The sequence below is a fragment of the Triticum aestivum genome, chromosome 1A (assembly GCF_018294505.1).
Source record: "Triticum aestivum cultivar Chinese Spring chromosome 1A, IWGSC CS RefSeq v2.1, whole genome shotgun sequence".
In the NCBI taxonomy this organism is placed as follows: Eukaryota; Viridiplantae; Streptophyta; class Magnoliopsida; order Poales; family Poaceae; genus Triticum; species Triticum aestivum.
The window spans coordinates 457423633-457435889 of record NC_057794.1 but is presented as its reverse complement, the minus strand read 5'-3'; positions in this window follow the sequence as shown (position 1 = coordinate 457435889).

Below are 12257 nucleotides of genomic sequence, written 5' to 3'. Positions count from 1 at the left end.
AGAAATCCAACGGAGGAGATCGAGTCTTGGTGGGAAAAGTGCGCAAACCTCTACAGAGTGTACAAACTAATCATGGTTAGTCGTGTCCCGGGTTAAGGACATCTTGAGTATCTGGTTCTTGGATTATCATGTTGATCTCATCACTCTATATACTTAATTTTGTTGGGTTATTAATTACTTTTAATTGGGATTGAGATGGGGTTTACCATTCTCAATGTTTTCAACCAACTTTGTAGTTAAATAAAACTTATTCCTTTGTTGTAGGGAAAAAATTGGCTTTTGGCAAAACATATTAACCATATAGCCTCCACCAGCCATATATGCATGTAGTGATAGCATTATTCTGTTCGTTACTCTCTTGTGTTACATTGCTAGCATATTCCATGTGCTGACCTGTTTTTGGGATGCAACGTATTATGTTGCAGACTTTTCAGACGACGAGTAAGGAGCCTTAGGTCGTGGTCTTTCACTCAGTGATGCCGTTGGAGTTGATGGACTCACTTTATCTTCCAAGCCTTCTGTTGTTATCGTATTAGATGGCCTTAGGCCATATTTATTGTAATAAGTTCTCTTTTGAGACATTCGATGTAACAAGTGTGTGATTGCTACTCTATTATAAATCCTTTAAGTACTGTGTGTGTCAGCATTACCGATCCAGGGATGACACTTATGCACAGAGATCCGACCATTTGAGGTCTGGTCGCTACAGGGGCGCACCAGGGGCTGGTCTGTCTCCCTTTTGCCTATTAGGCCCATACACTCATCGGGGGTGTCCGGAACCCCTTCCGGTGACCCGATGACTACCCGGTGCACTACAAAACTCTTCCGGTGTTCGAATACCATCGTCCTATATATCAATATTTACCTCTCAACAATTTTGAGACTCCTCATCATGTCCATGATCTCATCCGGGACTCCGAATAACACTCGGTCACCAAATCATATAACTCATATAACACTATATTGTCAACGAATGTTAAGCGTGCGGACGCTATGGGTTCAAGAACTATGTAGACATGACCGAGACACCTCTCTGGTCAATAACCAATAGAGGAACCTGGATGCCCATATTGGCTCCTACATATTCTATGAAGATCTTTATCGATCGGACCGTTATGACAACATACGTAATTCCCTTTGTCCATTGGTATGTTAGTTGCCCGAGATTCGATCGTCGGTATCCTCATACCTAGTTCAATCTCGTTACCGGCAAGTCTCTTTACTCGTTCTATAATACATCACCTCATGACTAAACTCCTTAGTCATTTGCTTGCAAGCTTATGACATGCATTACCGAGAGGGCCAAGAGATACCTCTTCGATACTCGGAGTGACAAATCCTAATCTCAATCTATGCCAACTCAACAAACACCTTCGGAGATACCTGTAGAGCATATTTATGATCACCCAGTTATGTTGTGACGTTTGATAGCACACAAGGTACTCCCTCGGTATCCGGGAGTCGCATAATCTCATAGTCGAAGGAATATGTATTTGACATGAAGAAAGCAATAGCAATAAACTGAACGATCAATATGCTAATCTAGCAGATGGGTATTGTCCATCACATCATTATCCTAATGATGTGATCCTGTTATGAAATGACAACACATGTCTATGGTTAGGAAACCTTAACCATCTTTGATCAACGAGCTAGTCTAGTAGAGGCTTACTAGGGACACGATATTTGTTTATGTATTCACACATGTATTTAAGTTTCCGATCAATACAATTCTAGCATGAATAATAAAACTTCATCATGATTAAGGAAATATAATAATAACCATTTTATTATTGCCTCTAGGGCATATTTCCATCATTGTTGTCACTGTTGTTCCCGCCATAGTCGCCGCTGCAGCGACTACCACTCTTGTGGTAGCCCTTGGGAGACCCACCATGGTCTCTCGCAGTGAAGTTGGCCGAATATTTGAAGGCACCTACCGCCGTTCCTTGGAACATCTCGACACGCTGGTCAAAATTCGAGACCATGCCGAAGATATCATCCACAGTCAGAGGCTCCACGCGGACATCTAGCGCAGAGATGAGGGGTTGATAATCCATATCGAGCCCCCCAATGATGAAGGAGAGAAGCTCCTCGTCCTTGAAGGGTTTTCCAACTGCAGCGAGCTCATCAGAAAGGGCTCGCATGTGACCAAAGTAAGTAGTCCCACTCTGTGAGCGTTTTTGGGCATTTGAGGGGGCGATGCAGCAATTGTTGGTGCGGGAGCGGTTTTGGGCAGTGAACATGTTCGCTAGTGCTAACCATATCACGTGAGACTTTTCTAGGGATGTGACTTGAATGAGAACTTCCTTGGAAAGGTTTTGGGGGAGATAGGCACGGATATGCTAGCCTTGGACAAGGCAGGGTTTGTAGGCGAGGTTGGGAATGGTCTGTTCTTTCCCATCAGAATTGTTGGTTATGATGGTCTATGTGGGTTCGGGTGTGGATTGATCGATATACCCATATAGCCCTGCCCCCATGATTTGGGAGCAAGCTTGGGCTTTCTAGAGGACATAGTTGGTTCGGTTCCGAGGTTCGGGTGTGGTGTAGTTGAGGCTAGGGGAAGATACTTGGGTGGAGGAGGACATGACGGCTCAAGGTGGAAGGTGAAGGCTGGTGTAACGCCCCGGATACAACTTTCCATATTTGTACTCCGACTCTTGCCTTTTCCGGAGATGCGATACGATATTTCTTCGTGGTTGGGTTTTGTTTTCGTTTTCCTTTTTGTTCGTGCCATGCATTTCATATCATGTCATCATGTGCATCGCATTTGCATTCGTGCTCGTCTCATGCATCCGAGCATTTTCCCCGTTGTCCATTTCTCAATCCGACACTCCTACGTCCTCTAGCGTCCCCCTTTTGTCTCTTTTCGTGACCGAATGTTAAACATTCTCGGAATGGACCGAGATTTTCCAAGCGACCTTGGTACACTACCGGTAGACCGCCTGTCAAGTTTCGTGCCATTTGGAGTCCGTTTGATACTCCAACGGTTAACTGGGGAACTGCAAAGGCCTCGTGTGTGTTGCAGCCCAACACCCCTCCAAAACGACCCAATAACCCATCCAAACCTCTCCCATGTCCTCCGCCGTTAGATCACGATCGCGTGGGCGAAAACTACACTCCATTTGGACACTCCTACCTTCTCCTACCTATAAATGTGTGTTTGCCTTCAAAATTCGCGGTGCAAACCCTAGATCCACTCCTCCCCGTGCCACCGGACATGTCCGTCTGCTGTCGGACGCATCCACCGCCGCCGCCACATCGCTCCAGCCAATCACGTCGTGCCACATCACCTCCGCCACCTCCCGTGCCCACTCAGGGGCCGCCACCTGTCCCCGCCATGACCACTTCACGCTGGGCCCACCGGAGCCCATCGCGGGCCCGCCCGACCCATTCGGTCGCCGCCCCGCGCCCGCGTGTCTCTGCCGCCTCGCCGATCCGCCCGAGCACCTCCGCCCGCCGCCCACGCTCACCTGCCCCGCCGCCCGGCTTTACTCCGGCACCGCGCCGCCACGCTCCTTGCCGCCGCCCTCACGCCAAGCGCCACCGCCGGAGCAGACCAGGAGCTCGCCGCGCCCTCGCCGGACTTCCTCGTCGCCGCCCGGCCCCGCCTTCGCCGAATCCGGGGGCGCCACGCCGGATCTGCCCGGTCCCGTACTCCTCGACGCCCTCCATCGCCGGCGCCTCACCGGCCTCCTGCCGCGTCCGTCGGGAGGGACGACAACGAGCGCTCGTCCCGCTCGTCCTTGTCATGTGGGCCCCGCCCTGCTTACGGCCCAGTAGTCCATATCCAGCCCAGCGTCACCAGCCCGCCTGCCTCCTCTCCAGTTCTGGCCCAAGGCACAGGGTGAGCGAGCCTCCTCTATCCATCACTCAGTGCACACATTAGCTATCTCGCGCGCCTGAAATTCCTCTTTTATTTCTGCAACATATTATGCCCCTTTTCATTGCATCATAACTCTGTGACCGTATCTCCATTTCATGCGCATGTTATGTCAAAATGTTCATTGGGAGATGCGCTTCATTTCATTCCATTGTGACATGCTTGTTTGAGTCCATCTTGATACCCAAATCACTAATGCAAGAGTGTTATAAATTGTCAGGTGTTGTTACTTAGCAGATTATGAGCATTTGTCATTTTTGCTACATTTGTTGTGTGCTGCATATGGGCATGAGCTCTACATGTGTTTTGATATATGCCATGTCATCTTCACAGGGTGTATGCCATGTATTTTTGTGATCTATGTGGTGACTAGCACAAGCATGCAAAGTAGCCTTCGTGATATTGCTGATTTCAGGGACTTAGGATTTTGCTAAGTCATTTTCCTGCTGTTATTTTTATGCCATGTATACATGATGCTACAGTGAGATCCATGCTTGTTTTGAGTTGCTTTAGTAAGGATGTTCTGGACATATGGTTATGCTCTATCCATCCATGCCCCTGTTTGCAATTATGGAGTGCCCTAGCATGTCTTAATCTTCCTCTACTTTTGCTATAAATGTTTCTGGCAGATTGTTTACATGTTAATCAATTTTGTCAAGGTTGTTGTAGTTGATCCATGCATGCTATGAGCTTGTTCTTCCCATGGTTAGCTTCATGAACATGTCTTCTTGCTGATGTTATGATTGTCTTGTCATGCAATACCTTGTGATGAGCGAATCAAGCTCGCAAGGATGCCTTCATAATTCTGTTTATGCCATGCTCAGTTTTCTGCTAAGTCTGGATCTGTTAACGAAACTTGCTATGTTTACATGGGTGCCATAATATCTTCTATGCCTTTTTGGCTCATGGTCAGTAAGGGACTTTTGTTCTATGCTCTGAGTAGATTCATGCCATGCCTTTGTTTGCTATGTTCTATTCCTATACCATGTTGTTTGCTTGCTCTAAACATTGCTTCCTGATGTTAATTCCTGACATGTTAGTGTTTTCACTAAGTCTGTGATGCTGATATCTTTTGCACTTTTGCCATGCTTGTTTGAACCTGCTCTTGTGTGATTTAGCCATAGCTCAGTGTTCATCTTTTGTAAAGCATCTTGAGTAGATCACTTCCATGTGCTTTGTTGTTATGTTGGAGTGCAGTAGCTTAGTTTCTTGTTGCATTCTAGATGGCATCGTGATGTTAATCGCAGAATTGTGCCATTCTTGTTTTGCTTGCCATTTGCAAACCGTGCATCCGATTCCGGTGATCTTTATATCGATTTCGACTGAAATCATCTCATCTTTCCAGTGGCACACTTGGTTTGCCAATTTGATGCTTTGATCAATCTTTTCCTTCCAGAGCATGTGTATGCATTGCATATCACATCCCGCATGTCATGTCATGTTTTGCATCATGTTGATTGTGCATTGCACCGTGATTGATTGTTGGTCCTTTGCTTGTGTTCTTGCTTTGGGTAGAGCCGGGAGACGAGTACGTGTTGAGGAACCCGTTGAGTACGCTTACGAGGATCAAGCTTTCGTCAACTCGGAGAACTTTGCAGGCAAGATGACCATACCCTCGAAATCACTTCTATCTTTGCTTGCTAGTTGCTCGCTCTATTGCTATGTCGCGATACCTACCACTTGCTTTATCATGCCTCCCATATTGCCATGTCATGCTTCTAACCCACCTTTCCTAGCAAACCATTATTTGGCTATGTTACCGCTTTGCTCAGCCCCTCTTATAGCGTTGCTAGTTGCAGGTGAAGTTGAAGTTTGTTCCATGTTGGAACATGGATATTGTTGGGATATCATTGCTATATCTTATTTACTTTAATGCACCTATATACTTGGTAAAGGGTGGAAGGCTCGGCCTTATGCCTGGTGTTTTGTTCCACTCTTGCCGCCCTAGTTTCCGTCATACCGGTGTTATGTTCCTTGATTTTGCGTCCCTTATGCGGTTGGGTGTTATGGGAACCCCTTGACAGTTCGCTTTGAATAAAACTCCTCTAGCAAGGCCCAACCTTGGTTTTACATTTGCCTAACAACCTATCACCTTCCCTTGGGTTCTGCAGACTCAAGGGTCATCTTTATTTAAACCCCCCGGGCCAGTGCTTGTCTAAGTGTTGGTCCGAACTAGTGCCCCTTGCAGCGCCACCTCGGGGAAACTTGAGGGCTAGTTTTAGTTGTACGGATTGCTCATCTGGTGTTGCCCTGAGAACAAGATATGTGCAGCTCCTATCGAGATGTCGGCACATCGGGCGGTCTTGCTGGTCTTGTTTTACCATTGTAGAAATGTCTTGTAACCGGGATTCCGAGACTGATCGGGTCTTCCCGAGAGAAGGAATATCCTTTGTTGACCGTGAGAGCTTGTGATGGGATAAGTTGGGACACCCCTGCAGGGTATAAACTTTCGAAAGCCGTGCCTGTGGTTATGGGAAGATGGGAATTTGTTAATATCCGGTTGTAGAGAACTTGTCACTTAACTTAGTTAAAATGAATCAACTGCGTGTGTAGCCGTGATGGTCTCTTACTGGCGGAGTCCGGGAAGTGAACACGGTTCTTGTGTTATGCTTGAACGTAATTAGTTTCAGGATCACTTCTTGATCACTTCTAGTTCACGACCATTGTGTTGCTTCTCTTCTCGCTCTGATTTGCATAAGTTAGCCACCATATATGCTTAGTGCTTGCTGCAACTCCACCTCACTACCCTTTCCTACCCATAAGCTTAAATAGTCTTGATCTCGCGGGTGTGAGATTGCCGAGTCCCCGTGGCTCACATATACTTCCAAACAGTTGCAGGTGTCGATGATGTCAGTGCAGGTGATGCAACCGAGCTCAAGTGGGAGCTCGATGAAGATCGTGTTCATTGTGTTGTTTCGTTTCCTATTGATTAGTAGTGGAGCCCAGTTGGGACGATCTGGGATCTAGCATTTGGGGTTGTCTTTATTTATGTTGGTTCCGTAGTCGGACCTTGATTGTATTCTGGATGATGTATGTTATATTTATGTATTGTGTGAAGTGGCAATTGTAAGCCAACTCTTTATCCCTTTCTTATTCAGTACATGGGACGTGTAAAGATTACCCCTCTTGCGACATGCCTACCATGCTGTTATGCCTCTAAGTCGTGCCCCGACACGTGGGAGATATAGCCGCATCGTGGGTGTTACAGCTGGTGACGGTTGTGAAGCAAATATGCCCTAGGGGCAATAATAAAGTTGTTATTTATATTTCCTTATATCATGATAAATGCTTATTTTTCATGCTCGAATTGTATTATCCGGAAACTTAGTACATGTATGAATACATAGACAAACAGAAAGTCACTAGTATGCCTCTACTTGACTAGCTCGTTAAATCAATGATGGTTATGTTTCCTAACCATAGACATGAGTTGTCATTTGATTAATAGGATCACATCATTAGAGAATAATGTGATTGACTTGACCCATCCGTTAGCTTAGCACGATGATCGTTTAGTTTGTTGCTATTGCTTTCTCCATAACTTATACATGTTCCTATGACTATGAGATCAGGCAACTCCCGAATACCGGAGGAACACTTAGTGTGCTATCAAATGTCACAACATAATTGGGTGACTATCAAGGTGCTCTACAGGTGTCTCCGATGGTGTTTGTTGAGTTGGCATAGATCGAGATTAGGATTTGTCACTCCAAGTATCGGAGAGGTATCTCTAGGCCCTCTCGGTAATGCACATCACTATAAGCCTTGCAAGCAATGTGACTAATGAGTTAGTTACGGGATGATGCATTATGGAATGAGTAAAGAGACTTGCCGGTAACGAGATTGAACTAGGTACTAAAATACCGACGATCGAATCTTGGGCAAGTAACATACCGATGACAAAGGGAACAACGTATGTTGTTGTCCAGTTTGACCGATGAAGATCTTCGTAGAATATGTAGGAACCAATATGAGCATCCAGGTTCCGCTATTGGTTGTTGACTGGAGATGAGTCTCGGTCATGTCTACATAGTTCTCGAACCCGTAGGGTCCGCACGCTTAACAATCGGTGACGATCGGTATTATGAGTTTATGTGTTTTGATGTACCGAAGGTAGGTCGGAGTCCCGGATATGATCACTGACATGACAAGGAGTCTCGAAATATTTGAGACATAAAGATTGATATATTGGACGGCTATATTCGGACACCGGAAGTGTTCCGGGTGATTTCGGAGAAAACCGGAGTGCCGGAGGGTTACCGGACCCCCCCCCCCCGGGGGGGGGGAGGGACTAATGAGCCACATGGGCCTTAGTGGAGAGAGGGAGAGGGCTGGCCAAGGTATGGCCGTGCGCCCCTCCCCCTCTAGTCCGAATTGGACTAGGAAAGGGGGGCGTCGCCCCCCTTTCCTTCTCCCTTTCCCCCTCCTAGTAGGACTAGGAAAGGGGAGTCCTACTCCTACTAGGATGAGGACTCCTCATCTTCAGGCGCGTGATACGTCTCCAACGTATCTATAATTTTTGATTGCTCCATGCTATATTATCTACTGTTTTGGACATTATTGGGCTTTATTATCCACTTTTATATTATTTTTGGGACTAACCTATTAACCAAAGGCCCAGCCCAGAATTGCTGTTTTTGCCTATTTTAGGGTTCCTAAGAAAAGGAATATCAAACGTAGTCCAAACGGAATGAAACCTTCGGGAACATGATTTTTCTCGCCGAACAAGATCCAAGAGACTTGGACCCTACGTCAAGCAACCAACAGGGAGGCCACGAGGTAGGGGGCGCGCCTACCCCCCCCCCCCATGCGCGCCCTCCACCCTCGTGGGCCCCCTGTTGCTCCACCGACGTACTTCTTCCTCCTATATATACCTACGTACCCCCAAACGATCAGATACGGAGCCAAAACCCTAATTGCACCGCCGCAACTTTCTGTATCCACGAGATCCCATCTTGGGGCCTGTTCTAGAGCTCCGCCGGAGGGGGCATCCATCACGGAGGGCTTCTACATCAACACCATAGCCTCTCCGATGAAGTGTGAGTAGTTTACTTCAGACCTTCGGGTCCATAGTTATTAGCTAGATGGCTTCTTCTCTCTTTTTGGATCTCAATACAAAGTTCTCCCCCTCTCTTGTGGAGATCTATTCGATGTAATCTTCTTTTGCGGTGTGTTTGTTGAGACTCATGAATTGTGGGTTTATGATCAAGTTTATCTATGAACAATATTTGAATGTTCTCTGAATTCTTTTATGTATGATTGGTTATCTTTGCAAGTCTCTTCGAATTATCAGTTTGGTTTGGCCTACTAGATTGATCTTTCTTGCAATGGAAGAAGTGCTTAGCTTTGGGTTCAATCTTGCGGTGTCCTTTCCCAGTGACAGTAGGGGCAACAAGGCACGTATTGTATTGTTGCCATCGAGGATAAAAAGATGGGGTTTTTATCATATTGCATGAATGTATCCCTCTACATCATGTCATCTTGCTTAAAGCGTTACTCTATTCTCTTGAACTTAATACTCTAGATGCATGCTGGATAGCAGTCGATGTGTGGAGTAATAGTAGTAGATCCAGACAGGAGTCGTTCTACTTGTCTTGGCCGTGATGCCTATATACATGATCATACCTAGATATTCTCGTAACTATGCTCAATTCTATCAATTGCTCAACAGTAATTCATTCACCCACCGTAAAATACTTATGCTCTTGAGAGAAGCCACTAGTGAAACCTATGGCCCCCGGGTCTATCTTCATCATATTAATCTTCCAATACTTAGTTACTTTCATTGCCTTTTATTTTACTTTGCATCTTTATCATAAAAATACCAAAAATATTATCTTATCATATCTATCAGATCTCACTCTCGTAAGTGACCGTGTAGGGATTGACAACCCCTTATCGCGTTGGTTGCGAGGATTTATTTGTTTTGTGTAGGTGCGAGGGACTCGCGCGTAGCCTCCTACTGGATTGATACCTTGGTTCTGAAAAACTGAGGGAAATACTTACGCTACTTTGCTGCACCACCCTTTCCTCTTCAAGGGAAAACCAACGCAAGTGCTCATGAGGTAGCAACGCGCCACGAGGGCCGGCCGGCCTCCCCCCTTGCTCCTTTATATACGGGGGCACCCTAGGACGCACAAGTTGATCATTGATCCCTTAGCCATGTGCGGTGCCCCCCTCCACCATAATCCACCTCGGTTATACCGTCGTAGTGCTTAGGAAAAGCCTTGTGTCGGTAGCTTCATCATCACCGTCATCACGCCGTCATGCTAACGAAGCTCTCCATCGACACTCAGATGGATCAAGAATTCATGGGACGTCATCGAGCCGAACATGTGCAGATCGCGGAGGTGTCATACTTTCGGTACTAGGATCAGTCGGATCATGAAGACGTACGACTACATCAACCATGTTGTCATAACGCTTCCGCTTATGGTCTACGAGGGTACGCGGACAACACTCTTCCCCTCTCGTTGCTATGCATCACCATGATAGATCTTGCGTGTGCGTAGGATTTTTTTGAAATTACTGCGTTCCCCAACAGTGGCATCAGAGCCAGGTGTATGCGTAGATGTTATATGCACGAGTAGAACACAAAGGAGTTGAGGGCGTGGGTATATACATATTGCTTGCTATCACTAGTTGATTCTTAATTCAGCGGTATTGTTGGAAGAAGCGGCCCAGACCGACATTACCCGTATGCTTACGCGAGACTGGTTCTACCGACGTGCTTCGCACACAGGTGACTGGTGGGTGTCAGTTTCTCCAACTTTAGTTGAATCGGATTCAATGAACATGGTTCTTTCTGAAGATCAAAAAGCAATCACTATACCGCGTTGTGGTTTTTGATTCGTAGGTAAGAACGGTTCTTGCTCAGCCCGTAGCAGCCACGTAAAACTTGCAACAACAAAGTAGAGGACGCCTAACTTGTTTTTGCAGGGCATGTTGTGATGTGATATGGTCAAGACATGATGCTAAATTTTATTGTATGAGATGATCATGTTTTGTAACACAGTTATCGGCAACTGGCAGGGGCCATATGGTTATCGCTTTATTATATGAAATGCAATCGCCATGTAATTGCTTTACTTTATCACTAAGCGGTAGCGATAGTCGTAGAAGCAATAGTTCGCGAGAAGACAACGATGCTTTGATGGAGATCAAGGTGTCAAGCCGGTGATGATGGTGATCATGACGGTGCTTTGGAGATGGAGATCAAAGTCACAAGATGATGATGGCCATATCATATCACTTATATTGATTGCATGTGATGTTTATCCTTTATGCATCTTATTTTGCTTAATTCGGCGGTAGCATTATAAGATGATCTCTCAAAAAATATCAAGGTATAAGTGTTCTACCTGAGTATGCACTGTTGCTAAAGTTCGTCGTGCTGAGACACCATGTGATGATCGGGTGTGATAAGCTCTACGTTCACATAAAATGGGTGCAAGCCAGTTTTGCACACGCGGAATAGTCAGGTTAAATTTGACGAGCCTAGCATATGCAGATATGGCCTCGGAACACTGAGACCGAGAGGTCGAGCGTGAATCATATAGTAGATATGATCAACATAGTGATGTTCACCATTGAAAACTACTCCATCTCACGTGATGATCAGACATGGTTTAGTTGATATGGATCACGTGATCACTTAGATGATTAGAGGGGTGTCTATCTAAGTGGCAGTTCTTAAGTTATTTGATTAATTGAACTTTAATTTATCATGAGCTTAGTACCTAATAGTATTTTGCATGTCTATGTTGTTGTAGATAGATGGCCAGTGCTGTTGTTTCGTTGAATTTTAATGTGTTCCTAGAGAAAGCTAAGTTGAAAGATGGTGGTAGCAACTACACGGACTAGGTCCATAACTTGAGGATTATCCTCATTGCTACACAGAAGAATTACGACCTAGAAGCACCGCTAGGTGACAAACCCGTTCTAGGAGCAACACCAGATCTTGTGACCACTCGATAGTTCGGTGTGCCATGCTTTACGGCTTAGAACCGGGACTTCAACGACCTTTTGAACGTCATGGAGCATATGAGATGTTCCAGGAGTTGAAGTTAATATTTCAAGCAAATGCCCGGATTGAGAGATATGAAGTCTCCAATAAGTTCTACAGCTGTAAGATGGAGGAGAATAGTTCTGTCAGTGAACATATACTCAGAATGTCTGGGTACCATAATCACTTGACTCAGCTGGGAGTTAATCTTCCGATTGATAGTGTCATTGACAGAGTTCTTTAATCACTGCCACCAAGCTAGAAGAGATTTGTGATGAACTATAATATGCAAGGGATGGATAAGACGATTCCTGAGCTCTTCGCAATGCTAAAGGCTGCGGAGGTAGAAATCAAGAAGGAGCATCAAGT